The sequence below is a fragment of the Anser anser genome, assembly GCF_964211835.1.
Source record: "Anser anser genome assembly, chromosome: 2".
Lineage (NCBI taxonomy): Eukaryota > Metazoa > Chordata > Aves > Anseriformes > Anatidae > Anser > Anser anser.
The window spans coordinates 125,609,435-125,631,391 of NC_139721.1; the positions used below are offsets into that span (position 1 = coordinate 125,609,435).

General features: G+C 42.3%; 1 protein-coding gene across 1 annotated transcript in view; it reads left to right on the forward strand.

The window, feature by feature from the left end:
- ANKRD28 (ankyrin repeat domain 28) overlaps positions 1-21,957 on the forward strand; it is a gene marked incomplete at its 3' end in the record, with an annotated part of 122,886 nt that overhangs the window by 7,280 nt on the left and 93,649 nt on the right. The gene's annotated exons all lie outside the window — the stretch shown is intronic.

Sequence of the window (21,957 nt, forward strand, 5' to 3'; positions counted from 1 at the left end):
CTTGCCCCCCTCCTGTTCCTTTGTAACAGCAGACATCATTCAGTTCTCGCTCACTAAAACAGGAGGATCAATAAAAAGAGTTATTAAGCTTAATATTGTGTTGCTGTGCAGTCTGTTTGCCAGATTATAATCTGTATTTGTACTTTCTGATAGCTTTCATTTCTTCTGATCCCGTCTCAGATGCCGGTGCAGTATTTTATTATACAGCACTGCCCTATCTCTTGCTTTTTTGAATAGTGTTCCTTCATTTGTGGGGGTAATTTTCAGTATTAAGGAGGACTTGTAGGAGAACAGTTTCTCTTCTCACTTTTGTCACCTGCAAGGTTGCATGTACTATAACTGTGCTGCATCATTCCCGATCCTGTAGTAACCACCCAGCTCATCATTTATTTCTTGCCTTCCTACCCCCAAGGTGTTATGTTTTCTGTTTCCTTCCACCTGCAAGCACACAGCCTTTTGCAGACTGTTATCTCTTAGGTCACAGACCGAGAGGCCTATTAAAAAACATTTTTTCAGGAAAAGAATACGTAACGTTTTGTGGCTTGTGCATAGACACTTATGGCTAGTCTTCTTTTTACAAGAAGTTTAACAAATGACAGTTGCTACAATCAGGGATGCAAATAGTCAAGCTAATGTACTCCAGAGGAAATAGAGTTTAAAAGAGGAGATCTTTCAATGCCCTCATAATGAAAGTGAAAGAAAGGTGAAGAAGGGATTTGTAAAGCGGTGGAGAACAAGGAGAAAAAGGGTGAGGACCTGGCATTGTCAGTATTGGTGAACAGCAAATCTACTCTTCTGATGAACTTCAGGGCTTTATTACAATTATCTGAAAACCAACAGTTATCCAGCTCTCCTGTGGAGCTCCATTTGCAGTGACTTCAACACATTGGTTCCTTTTTCTGCTTGTTGTGCCTCCCTACACCACAGAAAGGGGACTCTCCCAGCATCTGATCTTGAACTAACACTGTGAATAATACAAGGAAGAAGGCTGCCTACTGTTTTTCCTACAACAAGAGATGTGGAAAATGGTTTTGAGTGAAGTACGTCGAACTTGTAGTTTTGGAAGAGTTACTTACCTGCCTGGAGCCCAATCTTTTTCTTCTTTTTTGAATGGGTTTCGACTTTGCATATTCTGAATTGGCTGTTTAAAGAGTCACAATGCTTATCACTTTTTGGGCAGTTGTGGCTTGTTATTTTTCATAGTTTGCATTTCAGCAACGTTGTGAGTTCTCTCCAGAAGCTCAATAAAATTCCTGCAATGTTACATAGGTGTTAAAACTGTTTTAATAATCGTTGAAGTATTACATGTGTTGCACGCAGAATTAAAGAATGACTGCTGGCATCAAAGCAGAAGTACCACGGGGTCTGACTCTGCGCCCACAAGTAGCTACAAAATTTTGCAGAAGGTCTGACAGCTAAGAAGATGTTCAGTACGTCTTCGTATCTCAACTTTAGCTTCGTTTGTGTGTTGCTTTCTTTCTGTCGCGATGGCTGTAGAGATTCCTGCAAGCGTTTAGGGTGCCTCGCTGGTTTCCCGTCTCGACATCCGACCCTCGACGTGGGGGAGCAGGGCGATCGCTTTCCTTCTGTGAAGTTCTCCCCTGGAGCTTACGTAAGGCGAAGAAATCCTAGCTGTGGGAATGCTGGGAGGAGCGGCGAGGCCAGCGGTGCCCGCGGAGCCTGGCCGCCTGCCATGCCAGCGCTAGCAGTGCTGCCCTCCGTGCTCCTCGGAGGTGTCGCAAAGTCGTTTTGGAGCTGCCGCCCTGCAGAAACCTGGCGGCTTGCCTCCGCAGTGGCCGCAAGCAGGAATAAATCTTGTAGGCCTCAAGCTAGGCCTCGCAGCAGCAGTCAGCCACAGTTAACAGAGCCCGAAGACAGAGCCAGCGTGCCTGCAGGAGAGATCTGTGAGAAGCGTCTGCTCAATTTCAGCCCTCTACACTGTGGGAGCCCTTGTTGCCTTTTCCTAAAATGCAGGTACTTCAGGCATGTTCACAAAATGGCTTTTTTTTTTTAATATACAGCTACAGTGTCTAGTATTTCTCTTATGTTGCCTGGCACCACTCACTTTTGGGAAAAGTAGGTTGCAAAAGTAATGGGTAATTGAAGAAAAGAGGTGGGAAGGTGGGATTGTTGGAGTGATTTGCCCCCAAGACTTCATTACCCGCTGTTGTGCAGGGCGTGACGTGTGTCGTGTGGCTGGGAGGCAGAGCAATGCCACAAAGTCCCTGCTGGAAATGCCAGCTTCTTGCTCTGAATGATGGATCGTGTGGGGCAGTTGCCATGCTGTATGTTTGTCCAGGCTTGTTATTTTCACCAGCCGAGGAACGATGAAAATGACCAGCTAGAAGCAAGGTTCGGAGGCATTAGGATATGGTTTTCTTATAATTCTGTTCTTTTAAGAGGTTAATTAACAGCCGAAATTGCTCATTATGCATCTTGGAAATTATCTGCCATAGTGAAGGCCAACATTTTCAGCTGACAGCTAGGAGAAGGAACTCCAGATACTTTCTGGTGTAGGAAAGGACTTTCTCTGTGTGTGTGGGAGGGACAAGAGGAATGTATTGCCTGAATGGGCCCTAATCTTTAAAGGTGGGCAGGAGGGTAAGAATTTCATCAGCCAGGATGGAGTTTTAATGACGTGCTTCTCCTGGATTTGTGTTGTGTTTCTTTTTTTTTCCTTTTCTCCCATTTGCAAAATCTCTAACAATAAGGATTGAAACTCCCTGGCTGCTAATCTCTTGCCTAAGGCCATGGTTTGATAGGTGCTTGCATGTGAGTTTAAGCAGTTGCTCATTCTTTTCCTCTGCAAAGCAGTGAAAAGGCAGGGGAGAGGCTGTTTAGGTTAGCGTGTATGACTGCGAAGTTGTTCCTTGAAAGTTTTCCTAAGTGGGAGCTAGAAAAGACTGCTTTGCCTCAAATAAACTCACTCTAATGTCTTCCTTTGTGACAGAAACGTAATCAGAGGTTTCCTTTGTGAATGTCCTTTGGGTTTTGGCAGGGGAGGTGAGCGGAGGAGCTTGGGCGTAGTCTGCCTGGGACTTCTCTCTCTGGCAAAGTAACTTGAATGCTGGTCGCCTGAAACTTATTAAAATGTGCTTTGAAACTCGGCAATGTGATTGATTTTCTTGTCTGGTTTGTGATTGTTGTGGGGTCTGAGTGTGGTTGTGAATTCCTCTTTAATGGTGAGAGAAGCTAAGGTCCCAGGAACGCCCGCTTTGGTTTATGACATGTCATGTTGCCTCTTGCAGTCACTGTGAAAACCCTGAAACAAGCAGAGTACCGCTGTAACGTCCTTGTTTACCACATGTGCTGCCTTCTGGGACCCTCCGCTTTTTCCCATCTCGCATATGACAGCTGCGTGCCAGTTCTATTGCAGCTCTTCTTTGTGTTTGCTTTCTTCCCCCTTGGGCCGATCACGTCTTCTGCTGCTCACGCTTTTACAACCAGAGCCCTGAAAGTGACACGGAAGAGACTTTCTTTCCTCCTATCTCTCATCAAGAGGTTCCGAGATCGTGTTCAGATAATCCAGCTACCTGAAAACTACACCAAAAGCAGGCTGAGCTTGCTGCAGGCTTTTCCTTCAGAGGAACGTGTATGGACAGAAAGCCCTTCAGCTTCTTCCTAACTCCCTCGTGTGCTTCTGTGTGTGCAGCTCCAGTTCTTGGACACTGTCCAGTGAGAGCTCTGAGTCACGCCTGTTGTGACTAGTGATCCCTGTATCTCCCCGCACAGAGATACACGTTCGGGGTAGGGAAATATCTAATAAGAAAATACGCCGGCAGAAAAATGAGTTAGTCGAGATAAGCTGAAATAGTAACCGGTCACCTCTGTACGAGTAATCAATAAAGCAAAAATAATTGCGTGTCAGGCTAAGAATAAATGGAAGTCTTCTGTAATGGGAGAAAAACTATTTTAATCTGAGCTCTGTAGGAAATGGGAGTATAAAATACTAGTTAAATTTATTGTTTTATATTTCAGTTATCACCTAGGATATGGTTTTGTGAGTGCCACAACATAAGTGCATTGGTTGCACAAATATTTTTATCAGCAGCTAAGGAAGATAGCGCTTTAAAACACCATTAATGAAAACCTTACCCAGATGGACTGTTCCACACTTCATTCTGTTTCCCCGTTTGATCCCGATACAAAGCAGTTTAATTCAGTGGGTTATGGACGATGCTATTCATGCATTTGACTCTGGTTTAATTTTGTGGAATAAACAATGATACAACTACAAAACTTGGTTTAAAAATGGACGTCTTTTGACTGTAATGCACTGCGAATAATTACCTTGGAAAATAAGGGTACAATGGAATTGCACTTAACAGTCTCTGCTAAAAATCATTATCAATATAACACCTGTATGCTTGTTACCATGTAGCTGTTGTAAATTTTTTGAGCTAAAAACCAAAGAACCTGTAAGATAAAAGTCAGCACCCGTATACCTCCTCACTTTTTTTAGTAGCAAGGAAGACTTACTGAATGTCAGGTTACAGCCTTTGCTTCATGCTTGTTCTTGAAACTGCTCATCATCAGCATTTATTTATTTATTTATTTATTTTGCCTAAAAATATTAGGCTGTCATGGAGGGGCTGCTTCAGGGGGAGGCCAGCTGTCTGAGCTGTGGGCGTTGGAGCAGATGACTGGGGGAGAGCACCAGCACCATCAGTGCTGCCCCTAATGGATGTCAAAACCCACATCAGTGCCATAAAAGGTGTAAAAGATAAGCAAAGGAGCACTGGGCTGCAGGGGAAATGAAAAAAAAAAAAGAGAGATTGGCAGACATTTAATAAAGAAGTATTTTTGCAAAATGTTAATAAGAAAAGTAGTTTGATATTTAAGAAAGCTTACCTAAGAATCCAATTCCAAATCCCCCCTTTGTAAGAGGGAAATTGGAGAGGATAGCAGAGTCTGAAAAATCATTTGCTATGTTCAAGTAAATGAAAGTTATTTAAAGTAAGCAAAGTTTTGAGAACTCTTGTATTATGTAGCTTTTCATGTTTTAAAAACTCTGATCAATGTTGCAAATTAAATGTCATTTGTGGTAATTTTTTTGCTAATCTGTACTTAATGTTCTTTATCTTATAAGAGATACAGAGTACTTTCTGTTGTGCTTTTCTATTATGTTGTACAAAGGTTCGTGGTGATAAGACTAGACAAAAGGTTAATCTGTTTTCAGTGTGGTTTATTGGCTTGGATTGTGGGAACTTTAAGGGAAAGCTCTGCTTGGGGATGTAGAGAACAGGACAGGGAAACTTTTAATTTAGAAATTACTTTAGGGAAATGCAGGAGTCTAACTTGTTAGGATCTAAAAATGGTATCTACTGGTATTTAAACAAATCAAAAATCATACTGAAGTAGTATATATTTGTTGCCAAAGGGTTGGATTTGAAGTGCTTCACCGACAGAAGTCACGGGCTACGCACTTGGAACGAATGTGTGAAACATTAGACATTGGTAGTCTCTTTTGGAACAAATGGGGATTTCCTTACTCTTACTCAGTTTGTTCAGTGTTGAAAACCAGAAGTTGAGGAAATGAAAAGTATCCCCTGGGAAGCAAAGGCTGACAGAGTTGTGCTAATCCTAAAACGCTGACGGACTTGGTGACCATCTACAAGTGATTGATCAAGGTCAATAACTGTCTGTAGTATTCCCTTCGTACAATAACTGTGCTCAGCATTTTGGGAAGCTTTTTGTATTAGTGACATAGATAACTGAAACAACCTGCAGATGTTTTTTGGCTTTTTGGTTTTATTAAATGGCCTGATGAAATCATAAATTAAAAACTACAGTAAAAGTAATAAAAGCCCAATAATTAGCGCATCTTAACTGGTACCAGATGTTATTTAAGCGCATTCGAAAAGCAAAAATACAAAACAAGATAATTTACTTTGGTTTAGTAGGACTTTTAAACTCATTTCTGCCTGCGTTTAGATGAAGGGCAGACCCGGTGAAATCAGTCAGCTGTCCTGTGCTGGTGAAACGTGAGTGCTAGAGGGGTGAGCCTGGCGAGTCACGGGGGTGGTGTGTGCTTCTCTCCTCAAATCTTTAGTCATAGCTTCTTGTCTCTGCCCCATAGATGGATTTAAGCTCTCTAGGACCGAGGGCAGAGCAATTGCTTCAGTGTTGCTTAACCGCTGTGGTGCATGAGAGGTGTGGTGCGTTCGCTGGAATATTCAATTTATAGGACGGTGCTTTTGTCTCTGGCTTTGGGTGTTCTGGATCACACCCTACCAAGCGCACATCACCTGTTGGTTCTGTGTTTGAAAGGTCTTACTCTACCAGTCTTACTCTACCAGTCCTCCCCCTCCTACCCATGTCCTCTTCACCTCCAAAGAAGTGAAAAGCTTGAATCTGCATGTGGCACAATTCTCTTCTGGTTCTTGTCTGGAAAAATCCAGCTGCTTTTCTTTTAAGCATGTTGCGCCTAGGTTTTGGGGGGTGACAGTACTTTGGAGGTGAATTCTGCTTTGTCAGTATAAGGGCAGTGCATCTATAAATGACATGGTCTTTATGGGTTTAAGTAATCTGACGTAGATTGACGGCATTAGTTAGTTTGGATCAATTTTCATGGGAATGTCATGTGTCCACCAGGCAGGTGGGCTTTGTAGTAATAATTGGCCTGTCTTCTTCACATCTCTTTCGGTGTTCTCTTGTCTATGAAATGTAGTGATTTTTTTTCCTTTTGATATATATTATTTCTTGATTTGCCTTGCAAAAATCCTTTTTTTTTTTTTTTTTTCCTGTGATGACTGCATCCTGCCATTCTTGAAAGCTGTGCTGTCTCTGACCAGACCGAGATGACCGGCTGCTGGCAGGCAGAGGCACCCAGTTTACCTCCCTTCGCAGCCTGTACCCGTGTGGTGGAGTCAGCTGTGGCACTAGCGTGTGGCAGGTGACAACTCCCATTTTCCTCCTGTATTCGCGTGGAAGTGCCAGTCATGACTTAAGCTTAAAACACTTGGCATGGTGCAGGTGAGGGAGGCGTTTGGCTGTTGGACTGTGCCTCCTGTCCAAGCAATTGTTCTCTTCCCTTGAGGAAAAAAAGGTGTGAAGCGTATGGAAGTGTCCACTGCATTTCCCAATGAACCACACTGAACATGATAACGCAAAGCATGCTTTTTGCTCAGGTATTTGACTTGTCATTGACTGATAGGGGCCTCTGGTAAGGCCTCGTGCTGCTACATCCATACTCTGAAAACGTGCCTCTCAGTCTGCTGGTCTGCTCTCCTTTAGAGCTTGCATTTGGGGGAAATAAAAGCTGTAGGTCACTGAGCTGTATCAAAATCTTGTATGGCTACAGTTAATACAGTTAATACTGTAGCCATACAGTTAATACTTAGTATTCAGACGACAAATGCTCCTTGGCTTGCTGGCCCTGGTAGTAGAGAATTGACTCTAATGCGCTGTTATTATACACTGCATTATAACACTTCCTCATTAAAGACCAAGGGAGGCCATTTGGATGCACTTCTGTTTTGGCTTTAAAATTTACTCTAAAAATACACGTTTGAGGTTTATTGCTTTCTTTTGAGGGTGGTAGTGAGGTAATGGACAAGTCTAAGGAAGCTTTTGCTTATGGTGTTTTGTTCCTGTTAGGGAATGAGCTGGATGTTTCCAGTGGGCATCCTTTTTTATGCCTGTCACTTGATTTCATCCCACAAATGCATGTTTATTGTTTGAATTGGGTCTGTGTTTTATCGTTCTGTCTGAAGGACCTCCTAGGTTCACTGTAGTTTCTAAAATGCTCTTAAATTCTTCTTCCTATTTTTCCCACCCCCTTACTTGGTTGACTGGAATTATTAAAATTCAAACATATGGAAATTAAATTCTGATGATTAAAAACAATGAGTTTAAAAACTATATCTGTAGAGGTAATTTGCTGGTACAAGGTTCCCTCAGCAACTGCCACACTGCTGTCTGGTAAATACTACTGATCAAGTGTAATCTCTGCTCCTTGGCAGATACCTAAATATGGTATGCTTTTTTTTCCCTCTAACACCCATTTTTAACAGTTGTTTTCCCCTGGGTGTGACAGCAATGTACCAGAAAGTCAGTGTTCAGTGTTAATAATCTGAGGAATTTTAACTCTTCCTCAACTTCAGTCCTCTTGCATCTCAAGCACTAAGGTTTCTATGCAGCCAAACTGTAACCTATGGGGTTAACCTACAATGGACAGAAGTGGTCATCAGCCTTGCAGTTGGAGTTAAATATCTCTGAAACTGTGTTTTCTTTGATTTTAATGTGTATGGTCACTTCTTGAGAGTTGTCTCTTCTTTGAATGTGACAAGCATCTGTTCAGATCAGGGAACATTACTCTTTTTTGGTCTTACTGAAGTATAATGTTTTTGAAAAGTAGCTGTCCTAAACAATCCATCCTGGTTGGGAACTTTCTTGGTGGGCTGATTTATGTATGAATTGCTGTGACTCATAGCACGCTTCCTTATTTTTATCCAGATAATTACCTTGCTAAAAGATGCGCGAAATACTATATAAAGATTTGTTCTGTGAGCTTAAGGAGCCCTGCTATTGTCTGTCTTTTTATTTGCCCTCTAACAGTAACGTCAGATCAGAATTCATCTTCTGCTTGCTTTGATTTCTTCCCAAATTTTTCCATTGAAATTCTTTTGGAAATGCTGACCAAGGAATATTTTAAAAGCAAAATTGAAGACCATTAAGATGGTATCTGAGCTGCAGTAGGTTTGTTGTTTTTTTTTTTAAGCTGTGTCTATCCCAGCTGTATCACAAGAAATGTGAAAGTTGACATGACTTTTTGTGTATACAATTATTGTTTTAAGAGATGTGTGTGCATACACAGAAATAACATGATAACGTGTAAGTAAGGGCTTCTGGAATCTCTTGAGGACCCTACTCCTTTTCTGCCTTTATCATTTTTCATTTTTTAATAGCGGTGTGAACATCAGAGGATCAACATGTGTTTTCACTTACATCTTTTGGGATGCTTCATAGACTTGCAGTCTTTCTCCAGCCTTGCAGATTCATTATTTCACCTCTTCCCTTTTTCCAGGGAGCTGTTCAAGCTCTATGCTTTTTCCTGAATAGCAAATCATTAAGTAGGATTCAACAGCAGGAGTACTCTTAAATCTATTTTTGAATCTACTTTTATTTAAAAATTGGATGGTCTTTGCCATGATCTCTGATAGTTCTGCTGATTCATAATGAAACAGTTTGAGCTACTGCTTCATTTGTCTATGAAGCTCTTTGGGGAAGCAGTCCTTGGTAAACAGGTAAAGTCACAGAAGAAATGGCGTGACATAGTGTCCATCTGTCCATCTGGCTGCTCCCCTCTCCCTCCATCAACTTGGCTCACGGTATTAATGATTTTAGTTATATCTACCTGCCTGTGAACTGTGATTACTGAGGGCAGACATCCAAATGAGTATCTGCTGCTGCTAAACCTGATGGGAATTGTAAATGCTATTAATATAACCTGCACAATGATCTGAAATAACATGCCTGATTTTGACCAAGAAAAAAGAGGGTCAAGTAAATAAACCATAATAAACGCATCAGATTTCTTATAAGATTTGAAAACAAAAACAAAAAACACATATCTTTGTTAGTTATATGAAGGCATGAAAACTAGAAGGAGAAAGTGATACACTTTTAAATTAATTTTACATTTAATGCTTCTCAAAGGTTGGGTATAAATATAAACAAATTATCACAACAATTTTGGAACGTCACATGGATCTCTTTTTTCCCCCTCCCAGCCCCTGAGATATCCAGGAATATCTTTGGGAGAACTTGATGTCCTTCCTGAAAGTAGTCTGGTTTAAGTGTAACCATCAGAAATAAGCTCTGTGTTCATCCTAGGTTGAAATGTTCTTTGTTATCATTTCGTACTACAAACTCTCATCGGATGTAAAAAGGTGGTGTGTTAGGCAGCCAGATCTGTTGACTTGCATCTCCTGAGATCCAAAATAAAGCTTAGTTTTGTGCTTTTATTAGAACAAAAATAATGCTGTTAAGTTCTACCTTCCACGTGCTTTAGTATTAAAGAACTTCTAAAGAGAAAAACAAAACCAAATACCCGAACTTTGTACGTTATTCCAGTATTAGTACTTTGTTTCATTAAAAGCCCTTATACTTTAGTTATCACTTCCACGAGTTCTGTTTCCCACCCACACCTGTGCTTTGGAAATGGCACCCTTGTGTGGCATGGTGCTGCAGTCCGTAGCGAGTGCTTCATCATTTTCTTCCCCTCGGATACTGCTGTGAGTCATCTTTTTGGATGAGATTTCCGCCCCCCTCACTGGGGTTGGTCTTGCACTGTGTCTTTGCAAGGTCGTCGTTGTTTCTTGTGAGGTGGTTACGACACTCACTGCTGCTCTGCACTTGATGTAGAAAGCTACTTGCCAGTGTTTATTCTGTATTTCTTTTTCTTTTGCCAATGCAATATGTCTTGCCTGTGTAATAAATGATTATCTTAAATAGCTTCTCTGTGAATTATTGATGTTATGGAATAAGTTCTTGCTCACATCTGTTTACTTTCTACCTTGATTGTCTTTCTCATTACTCTGTATATAGATACATTTGTATGAAGTGCAGCATTAATCAGCCTCTGCAATGTCTTTATACCCGACACTATAGGTACTTTTAGATTACTGGGGTAGAATCCTGCAAATATAATTTAAGAGAATGAAACCTTCAGTGTCTGCTGCTGTGGATAGTTCTTATTTTAACTGGTAACTGTGCCTCTGCTCCCCAGCTAACATGCCTCTGTAACATTATGAACAGAGCGTCACGTTGCTTTGTGTTCTCCTTGCTGTCTTGCCAGACTACCCTCTGAATGCGAGTACAGATGGTATGACTCATTTACACTTGTCCCAAGCAGGCTAGGTACTTCACACCAGGCGTGTGCCTCCAGCTTTGGAGTCCTGTGAAAAAGATAACGCTTCCCTCCCCACCTCCTTCGCTAGAATTGTTTTCTTGTAGTTCAGTCTGATTTTAGTTGACCTTCTTTTTATATTATGCATGTGTTCTTTTTTTTTCTAAGTTGTAATTGAATTAATTTTTAAAGCTGTCAGATTTCTGCTGATTTTGCCAAGGCCACCTTTAAAGAGGGAAAATGAAGGTTACCTAAGGAAATCGTTCGGCCTTTTGGATCTAGAAAACATAATGGGTTGCCATAACCCTGCCCCTGCTGTTTCTTCAGTACGTCAGAAGTGCAGACAGCCCTCTTGTTCCCACTGTATTAGGAAGCCAGCGTGTTCTGCAGCTCGGGACTCGACTGGCTGGGGAAACATTTTGCTTCTCAGATGGGCTGAGCCTGGCAGAGCTTCAGAGATGGCTGGGCCTTCTGATGCGGTGGGTCCCAGATCCTCCCCTTTCCTGTTCAGCAGCAGGGAGCGAAAAGGAGACTCCAGAACTTGTCTCTTTGGGTTGGGGAGGAGTTATTTTCTTTGTTTAGTAGGATCATTCTCTCCTCTTCTCCACGCCTCAGCTGCAGATCTTCTCGTTTAATTTCTGGGAAGCATTCAGCGCATTGAAGGCGCAGCACCCTTGGCACTCAGGCAGCAGAGGTGAAGCGAGAACATGAGGCAGAATGGCCAGCTGGTGTGTGCTGAAGTGCCTTTGTTCCTTCAGTCTGTCCTGGTTTGCTCCACTTGGAGCCCAAAGCCATGCTCCGACCTGTGGTGTCTGCTTGAGGCCAATGGTGGTGGTGGTGGCTCGGCCTCCCTTGGCCCCGCGCCTCCCCTCACCCCTGGGTCGCCATTTTGTCCTTTCCCCTCAGCACAGGATTAGGCTGAGCCTTTGCGTGTCTGTGTACGCATCCCCCTGAAAGTGCGCTTTAAGTGAGGTTTTAATAAAGCCGATGCACCTTAAAGGCTGTACTGTGCTGTGTGTGTGCTGTACAACAACAAGCTTTGTTTGGGTAGGGGGGAAAGGATGGAGTGCTCATCTTCTCTACCTGACGTTATTTTCTATTCTTCAGTATTACGGTCACTCTTCTGTAATTCCTGTGGAGTGTTATTTCCTAATGTTTGGCCTAAAGTAGTTACCCTGTCTCCCTAAAGCATGAATAAAAATAGTTTGCTGTTTAAAGCTTAAATTCTTTGTTCCAGAGGTCAAGTATCTGAATAATACCAGCTTACACATGGTACAGAAATACAGTAGTACAGAAGCTTTATTAGTTGTTTTGGGCAGGGCCACTGTAAAGAAATGACTTTACTTGTTATTAAAATCTTGAAATTCTTACAAATCAAGATTTAATGTACAGAAAATAAATCCTAAAGAACTGTAAATTTTGTATGAATGATGTGATATAGCGTATCATAATTTCTATTAGTCATAGGTAAGTTTGGCATGAGTACAAATAATGCAAAATAAAGCTGTTTACAATGTGGTTACAGGTGCAAAACATGCTAGTTTGTACATGTCTCTGTACAAGACCTGTATGAGAAAAGACAGGTATCCTGGTAGTGTTACCCATGTAGTAATGAGCTTTTGCTACAACGTTAACAAGAGGATGTAGTTCTCATCACATCTTCCTGCTTCAGTAGTGGTAGTTTCAAACATTTTTTGGTGCTTTTGTTAAATTATTCATTCCGATTTCTAATTTATTTCCTTAATATTGCTGTTTTTAAATGAGTAAAGACTGTCAGGTTCATCAGTTCATTATCACGGGCTGTAGTAGCACTGATTGATAGGTCTTTGCTAAGTGTGGTGTTGCCTTTCATGTGTAATAGTTTCAAGCGGTGGAAGAGATACTAGTATGAAAAGTTTAAGTTGGTGTAATGAGTTTCTGGTGAGCTGGTAGTCGGCCTTTTCAGACAGTGGTAGTGCTCTCTGGCTTTCCAGCAGTGCTTCTGTGTCGTGGTTGCTGGAAATTCAGCTTGGGAATCCTCTTCAGCAAGAATTTGGCAATTTCAGTGGGGATAGGTGAGCCAGTAAACATCAATCAGGAAGACCGAAGCAGAGCTCTTTGAATTCTGAGCCTTTAATGTCTACTCGAGTGAGTGAAGTCAATAACTTTAAAATGTAGGTCCCTGTCCTAACTTTGTGAAGTAACTAGAGCCTTCCAGGAATTCTGGCACTCGTTTGAGAGATGCATTATGTGCTAACTGGAAATTTTGTGTAGTGTCTCAAGCGTTATGGTTTTCTTTGGTATGCTGCCACCAAGTGACAAAACTTGATATTGCTGATTTTTTAGAGTAATTTCCAAAATCTTGCTTGTTTCTTAGACTGAAAAAAAAAAATATTACTTTATGGTGTACATTTTGTCCACTTGCATATAATATTCGAAAATACTGTTTGGAGTAACATAACTACTTGGGTAATCTGACTTAAAGTTCTAGGATGGAGGAATCATCAAAACAAAGCGTTTTCATTGCTGCTGTTTGGTTTGGAGACGAAAGGTTTTTGACAGTTACTGGAAAGAATTTGCAAAAGTTCTGGGGTGAAATGGGGATTGTTTTCTTCGCTTCTTAACTGCATAAGTACAAATCCAACATAAAGACCAAGCACAGAAATGCTCAGATCAGATGACAAAATTTGTCAGATTTGAGAATGTTCATTATATATTAGAAACAGAGTTTTGAATCCTGTCTGATATTTCTGTTCAGGATCTCTTTTAATGAAGTTTGACCAAGGTAATGGATATGTTTAATATTCTGACTAGTACTTAAGGTAACATTATTTGAAGAAGAAACAGTCTTAATTATTCACGTCAGCAGTAGATGGAAAAACTCTTCTTCATTCTCTTTGCAAACACGCATGTTAAGCTCAAAGACTTTTCAGCACCAAAGAAAAAAAGGTGTTTAAAGCAAGTCTGAGCAGTGGGGTGCTGCATAGGGATCTGAGCAACTGGAAGTACTACCGTGTAGCTGCGAGTAGGCCAAACAGCTGGAACACTTTCTGGTTAAAATTTCAAATATCTATCTCCCTTCAAGTCTGCATAGGTGAGTGAAGAGAGAAGTACTATAACTCCCATCTTTTTCAGATGTTGACAATGTTGAATCTGCGCCAGTGCCTTCTGCTTTAGGGTCTCTACTTGTTTGTGCTAATATAAGCAAAAATTGGCAGGTAAGATGAAAGATATGGATGTGGGCAAGGGGAAAGTGTTGCAGGCAGAGTAAGTAGGGTGGGCACAGGGTGCTGAGCATGACCTCCTGGCTGGGCGGCTCACGCGTCTGGCCTGGGCCCTCTGCCTTGCCTTCTGTGCGTGGCAGGCAGTGACAGGGGTGCACAGAAATTACGGAAAAAATGGCAGGTTGCCCCTAACTAAGTGTTACCGATTACATTATGCTATTTATCATCTGGCCCTTGTACATGTGAGGACTCTAAAAATAGAAGAGTGCTGAAACTATAAACCTCTGGTTTAGCATTATTTGAGAACACAATCAAATGTCTGAATTGGAGATGAGACCAGTAGCCAGGGTGCTTCTGCACAGAGTAGCAAACTACCCTAAGTGCTATTCAACAAGACGGTGAAGCTGATCTAGCTTCAAGCCCTTGCTGTCAACGGTAGTCATTCCCCTTCATGTTCCTGCCCCTGGGAGTTCCCCAGCTGTCCTCGTACACTGGTGTCCAGCTAATCTTACAGCAGGCCAGTCTGGGGAGGTGAACTGGAAAAAACACTCGTAGCCTTCTACCTGTTTGTGTGTCTAGGTCAGTTCGTGGGGCAGTCAGGTAACTGCAGTGGTAGCACAGAGAAAGGCCTGGGGACACCTAACTGCAGTGGCAGTCCCTCTTTGCCCTTGCTATACTGGGGCTAAAAACGCGGCTTGCTACTCCGCCCAGCTTGGAAGGGTGACAGAAGATTGTTTTTGTCTTAATGATTTTTTTACTTTTATCATTGGGGCTTGTCTAAACGATGCTGTAATGAAACAGTTAAAGCTGCAGTCTGTTATGCTATTTTGGGAGGTTATGTACCTGTTTGCCACAGCTGTTACCTTTCTCTTGCTTTAATTGTATATACACTCTTGGCTGGGAAATCTGAATCTTCTGAGGTTTGCTTTTGTTTTGTGGTTTGTTTGTTTTTTCTCCGCTTGGGTGGAAATGAGGAGTCCTTGATGGCTAGGCTTCCTTCTTAAACATCACAGACAGGAGGAGGGAAAAATACCGATTCCTGTGTTTTGGCCCACCAAAATAAATAATAAATAAAATCAATAAAAACCATTAGCAGCGAAGATTACAACAGCATATTTAAAAGCATTGAAACTTCCAGAGATCTTTGGCACAGAGGATCTCGCAGTGTTTCTGACTACACTGCAGTTCTTTCCCATGTAGTGCTGGCATATCACCTGAACTGTGCCTCCTATTTTGCAAGTGAGGAGTAATAATAATAATTACTGAAGGCACGGTTTTGTTTGCCACAGTAAACAACAACAACAGTTTTAACATACTTAAAGCCTTTACTTCTGAGGTGACAGGGTAGTCATTCCTGTAAAATATATCCAACTTGTTATCTATTGGGTTATATTTAAGCCTAGTGAAAGAGGATTTAACTACTGTTTTTCTTTTCATGTAAATTAGGAACTAATTTTCTCTTTGTCCATTTCAACTCCATTGTTAATATTTCCCATGCTATGTAAATGCATCTAGTTATGTGACATTTTTCGTTGTATGAAATCTCTGCATAATTTCATTGAGCGCTGTGTGTGTTTTCTGTTTTGTATTTCCTTGTTCTCATAATGTTTTCCACATGCTTGTGTTATGTATTGAAATGACACTGTAGGTTAAGTTAATGAACCCCACGATGGGTCGGATGACATCAGTTTCACTGCGATCCACCTCACAGAATTGGTCTATCAAGGAATCTGGGCAAGCAGCTCTAGGTGTCCCTGCTTGAGGCTTGGAGCAGATGGCCTCCAGAGGTCCCTTCTTCCAACCTCAGTTCTGTGAATCATCCCATTTTTTTTTTAGAGATCCATGGGAACTGAAATTGTGGATAGGCTTCTTAGTTTAAAACTATGTATTTTATATCCCTAACTCACAGATAGTGTGGTCATGTTATAACTAAGCAGTGCCTTTATTCCACTTCGGGTAAATTTGTCAAGGTTGCATGTTACTTCATTCTGCTATTTCCTGGCTTGATTTAGTAACTTAAGCTAATTTTAATGCAATAAAATCTAGCCGATTGATATATACGTAACTGAATTCAGGATAAAAGTTACTGTTCTACCTTCATTTTCTGTGGCTTCTTGGGAGATGAGATTTTACAGGGAGGCTCCACGTTTTCTAGCTGGTTGAGGTTTGTGAGGTAGCAGGTGAGAGCTAGGATCCTGCATCACAGTGGCTAAACCCTCAGCATTTAGAATAAACCACTAAGCCACTTGCCCAGGTTATAGGACAGTGAAATTCCAGGTTAATGGAAAATAGCAGTACACCTTCCAGTTCTGACCAGGCTGAAATAGCTGTCTACTTTCTGAGGTTGTCCTGCTTATCTCTGTTAATACGATAAGGAAAATAGGGATGCTTAAAGAAGTCAAGGGTAAACATGATTTATAATAAAAAGGAAGTTTCCCCGTGTTTGGACAAGCACAAATTCTGCTTGCAAAGGGAGAACGTTTAATTTACCTATTGGGTGTTTCTTTGTTTGCTTGCCTTTTTATTTTTAAACCTAGATACAACAGAACACCTCTGTTGAAATAATGGTGAAAACCAAAAGACTTGTGTAATGACTGCAACACAGGCTACCTTCATAATATTATGTACGCAGTGTTTCCATCTCATGCATGGCTGGAGAAAGGTAATTACGGTAACTAGTTGTTTTGGCACGTAAATAAAATGAATAAACAGAATATAAAACTTGTCAAGAAATGGTGCCCTATAATTTAAATTTTATGGCATAAAAAGAAGCAAGCTGTACAAGATCATCTGTTTTGTGATGGCACTTTTTTGTTGCCTGTATTTATTTTTATAGCTTCTGGGACTGTGTAAGGCCATGGGAAAAAAAAAACAAAAAACTGTTCCAGTCCTTAAGTTGATAGTGCAGGTGCTTGTTGGTGGGGATCTTTTAGAAAAACGACACAGGTAGACCTTACTTCAGTAGGTAGACGTTAAAGTAGACATTACTTCAGTGCCTTGAGGGGACCGAGAAACCTCCCACAGGGGCCAAAATCGTCTGGGCCTAGAGAAGATGTAAATGTCATCTTCCCCATATCTGTTTACTGAGGAAGAGCAGGTTTTGTGTAAGCTGTTTGTGATTCTGGAAAAGTCTTTTTGGTGCTTGACTTCTATGGTAAATTTACTGGAGATGTTAGTCATTTCAGACTCTTAACAATTACAGCTGAAGGAAGGCTGGAGCCAATTTTAATCAGCAGGCTGCCTGGTATACACCTCAACTACAGGGAAGAGTAGAGCAGGTAACATGAACGTTTAATTAACTAAATGTTCACCAGTTCTGATATCTCTCTATATTTTTAATTGTACTACTTGTATATCAAAGGAAACTTGTATTCTGAATGAACCAGTGTCTAGAGGGTTGTTTCTGTCTTGCTACCACCAAGTTAGAAAGCTGGAGTCTGTTCTCTCTTGGCACGATCCTGCCCCGCTCCCCATGCCCCCATCGAGCAGATTGTGGCACACAAGCCAGCAGCAGCAAAGAGCATCCCCACTGCCACCAAGGTGCGTTGCTTGTATTCTTCCCATTTGAAGGCACCCGGCTGTGGGACCTGTAACAGTGCTACAGGGCAGTTCTGGTAGCACTTTGCATCTCAGAAGTTCCCTATGGTCTGGTAGTTTTCTGAGAGAGTCGAGGAGCTGCTGCCAGGTGTAAGAGTTAATAATATTAGTACCCTCTCCATAGTCCGCAGCTTCCTCTTGCTGGGTTAGGGAGGGGTTGTTGTATAATACTATACAAGTGCTGGAAGTTGTTTCATTAGAGGTGTGGGACATAAGTCTTGGTTCATTAAGACCTTCCTTGCTTGCAGTCTAATGCAGCTTTCTCTATACATTTCTACCCCCTCACTGTGTGACTTTTAAGACCAAGAACAAAGCTGTGACTCATCTCAGAGCACCGTATGGGCAGTTCCGTTTCTAAACTGGAAGCAAGTGGTATTTGCTTGTTTTTACAGGCCACCCAGAGATGGCTTGGCCCTGCTTGGCCTCGGGCAGCCCCCCATCCCTGGGATGCCTGGGGTGTGGGAAGACATCTCCTTCACAGCGCTGTTGAGCGAGGTTTCGTCTGAATAAATAGCTGAACTCATGCTCAGTGTCAGAAAAGACGTGGCACGCAGGACTCTTTCCAGTGTTATTAGAACAACCTCACCAAACTGTTCTGTTTGTGTGCTTATTTAACGTTGGTTATAGTGGATATTTTCAAAATTGTCCTCTCTATGGGGTTCTTTGGTTTCTATGGGTAACTTACTAATTTTGGATGGAAGGTTATGCTGAGGAACCTATGGATTCTTTCTAAGTATTGGATTTTTTTTGTCCTAGCAAGAGTAAATTTTCACTGAGAAGCTGTAGAAGTGCTTTTTACTGCTAAAGCTCAAGGTACGCTGCTTACCAGGTATGGATAAGATCTGTACTGGTAGGTACAGGAGTATAGGTTGAGTTCCTACCATGCAGTTGAGACAATTCTGAGCTGAAAGCTAGTTTGAGTGATTTGTTTTTTTTTTTTTTTTAATTTATTTTATTCTTGAATATGAACTGTTTTGTTGATATTTAAACACAAACTGGTACTTTTTTAAAAAATAAATTTAAAAAGCTTCCATTTATTGATAACAGATAGGCATCCCTTACTAGAGCACATGCTGAGATTTGCAGAACTCCCTGCTCACATCAGCGTGTGATGTGAAACCATTTTATGACATTTTATGCCTCTTTGGGGGATATGCTGTAAGTTAATTCTCATGGGGAGAATGGTGGCTGTATTTCACTGTTTTCTGGGAGTGAAACTGCCCGTAGCACTGTTGCTGTAGTGCCCCAAGGAACTTGACTTTCTCTCGTTTCCCCAAGGAGTTCCACTGGGGTATTTCCCTGCAGAGTCAAGTGGATCTCCTTAGGTACATGTAAGAATCATGTCAGTTGTGTTTTGTGATGCTGGTACCAGTTGTATTTTTATGGCATTGAAGAGTTGCAGCTTCCCTTAGTTCCTTAACCTCATGTTGGTAGGAATCCAGAGGCAAACCTGCTTTGTGGGGTAGATATCTCCCATAATCTGGCAGGAGTCGGGGCCTTTGTGAAGCTTCAGGTTGCAGACCTGTCCTCTCATCTGATCTTTTCAATTTTTATATATATATATTTTTTTTTTCCCTTTCGTGGATAGGAATCAAACTGGAACAATTTAAGCGTGTCAAAAACTAATAGGGGAAAATGTCTTGACTTCCAGGTGGTGGAGAGAACTGGTGGTTTCCCCTGTTCTAATTCTGTGTTTGGGGATGGAGCGGCATACAGGTGATGGTTAATATAAATTTAGTTAGGAAACTGAAAGTCGTGGTTGCTGATGTACCTTGTCTTGCTCTTATACAAATGCAAATGTGATGTGCATCCTTAGTTAAAAATTCAGTGCTAGCTAAAGCACTTCCACAAACTGCAGTTGACGAAGGACAAGTCATTAGTTTTTGGATGCAGCTTGCTAGTCCATTTTTACAGGCTATGGGAGTTGTTTGTGACTGGAAGTTGTTCTTTTGGGGTAAATGATTCAGAAAACTAGGTTGCTAGACAGCTACAAGCTAACTGAAAACACTTGTAGTATACAGATAAGACTTTAACTTGAGGAAATTTATGCTGATTTTGACAGCTGTTTAATAAAACACAAACCACAAATCTATTATGTGTGTGTAATGGGTACCAGAGTGGTGCATGTTTCTTTGATGTTCCTAAAGTTAATGTACCAACTACAAAATAGCGTGCTGCTATTGCTTAGGCTGCTATAACCTGGGTGTTGAACTGATGAAGATTTTTTTTTTCTCTTAATTTCATTCATAGTAATAGCTGTGTGTGTGGTTTTTGTTGTTGTTTTGTTTGTTTGCTTTTTGGCTAAAAATCATAGAATCATAGAATATCCTGAGTTGGAAGGGACCCTTAAGGATCATCAAGTCCAACTCTTGATACCGCACAGGTCTACCCAAAAGTTCAGACCATGTGACTAAGTGCACAGTCCAATCTCTTCTTAAATTCAGACAGGCTCGGTGCAGTGACCACTTCCCTGGGGAGCCTGTTCCAGTGTGCAACCACCCTCTCTGTGAAGAACCCCCTCCTGATGTCGAGCCTAAATTTCCCCTGCCTCAGCTTAACCCCGTTCCCGCGGGTCCTGTCAGTGGTGTTAATGGAGAAAAGGTCTCCTGCCTCTCGACACCCCCTTACGAGGAAGTTGTAGACTGTGATGAGGTCTCCCCTCAGCCTCCTCTTCTCCAGGCTGAACAGGCCCAGTGACCTCAGCCGTTCCTCGTACGTCTTCCCCTCCAGGCCTTTCACCATCTTCGTAGCCCTCCTCTGTACACTCTCCAACAGTTTCATGTCCTTTTTATACTGTGGTGCCCAGAACTGCACACAGTACTCGAGGTGAGGCCGCACCAGCGCAGAGTAGAGCGGGACAATCACCTCCCTTGACCTACTAGCGATGCCGTGCTTGATGCACCCCAGGACACAGTTGGCCCTCCTGGCCGCCAGGGCACACTGCTGGCTCATATTCAACTTGCTGTCTACCACGACCCCCAGATCCCTCTCTTCTAGGCTGCTCTCCAGCGTCTCGTCGCCCAGTCTGTACGTGCAGCCAGGATTTCCCCGTCCCAGGTGCAGGACCCGGCACTTGCTCTTATTGAACTTCATGCGGTTGGTGATCGCCCAGCTCTCCAACCTATCCAGATCCCTCTGCAAGGCCTTTCCACCCTCATTCGAGTCCATAACTCCTCCAAGTTTGGTGTCATCAGCAAACTTGCTCAAAATACCTTCTATTCCTACATCCAGATCGTTTATAAAAAGTACCGGCCCTAAAATGGAGCCTTGAGGGACCCCACTGGTGACCGCCCGCCAGCCTGACGCAGCCCCATTTACCATAACCCTTTGGGCCCTGCCCGTTAGCCAATTGCTCACCCATCGTATGATGTTTTTATTTAGCTGTATGGTGGACATTTTGTCCAGTAGGATCCTATGGGAAACCGTGTCAAAAGCCTTGCTGAAGTCCAAAAAAATCACATCAGCTGGTTTCCCTTGGTCCATCATACGGGTGATCTTATCATAAAAGGAAATCAGGTTAGTTAGGCAGGACCTACCCTTCACAAACCCATGCTGGCTGGGACCAATGACTGCTTTGTCCCCCAGGTGAGCCTCAATAAGTTCGATAACCATCTTCTCCATGATTTTACCAGGCACTGACGTGAGACTGACAGGCCTGTAATTGCTAGGGTCTTCTTTCTGACCCTTCTTGTAAATCGGCACAACATTTGCCAGCTTCCAGTCTACCGGGACCTCTCCAAATTCCCAGGATCGTTGAAAAATAATTGAGAGAGGTTCCGCGATGACGTCCGCCAGCTCTTTCAGCACCCGGGGATGAATCCCATCCGGACCCATGGACTTGTAGGGATCCAGGTGGAGTAGCAAATCCCGCACACGTTCAGGGTCGGTTGGGAGTTTGTCATCCCCACCGTCCCGGTCCTCCAGCTCAGGGCACCCTGGGTCCCGAAGCCCATCATCGGCATTGAAGACAGAGGCAAAGAAGGCGTTAAGCGTCTCTGCTTTGCCTATGTCATTGTCTGTGAGGAGACCTTCCCTATCAAGGAGCGGCCCTATGTATTCTTTAGTTCTCCTTTTTCCATTCACATATCTGAAAAAGCCCTTTTTATTTTCTCTCACAGACACAGCCAGCTTCAACTCTAGGTGTGCTTTGGCCACACGAATTTTCTGCCTACAAACACGAACGGCATCCCTGTATTCTTTCCATGACACCTGGCCCTCCTTCCAGTAGCGAAACACTCTCTGTTTCCGCCTAATCTCCATTAGAATGTTCCTGGTCAGCCACGCCGGCCTCCTGCCCCGCCTGCC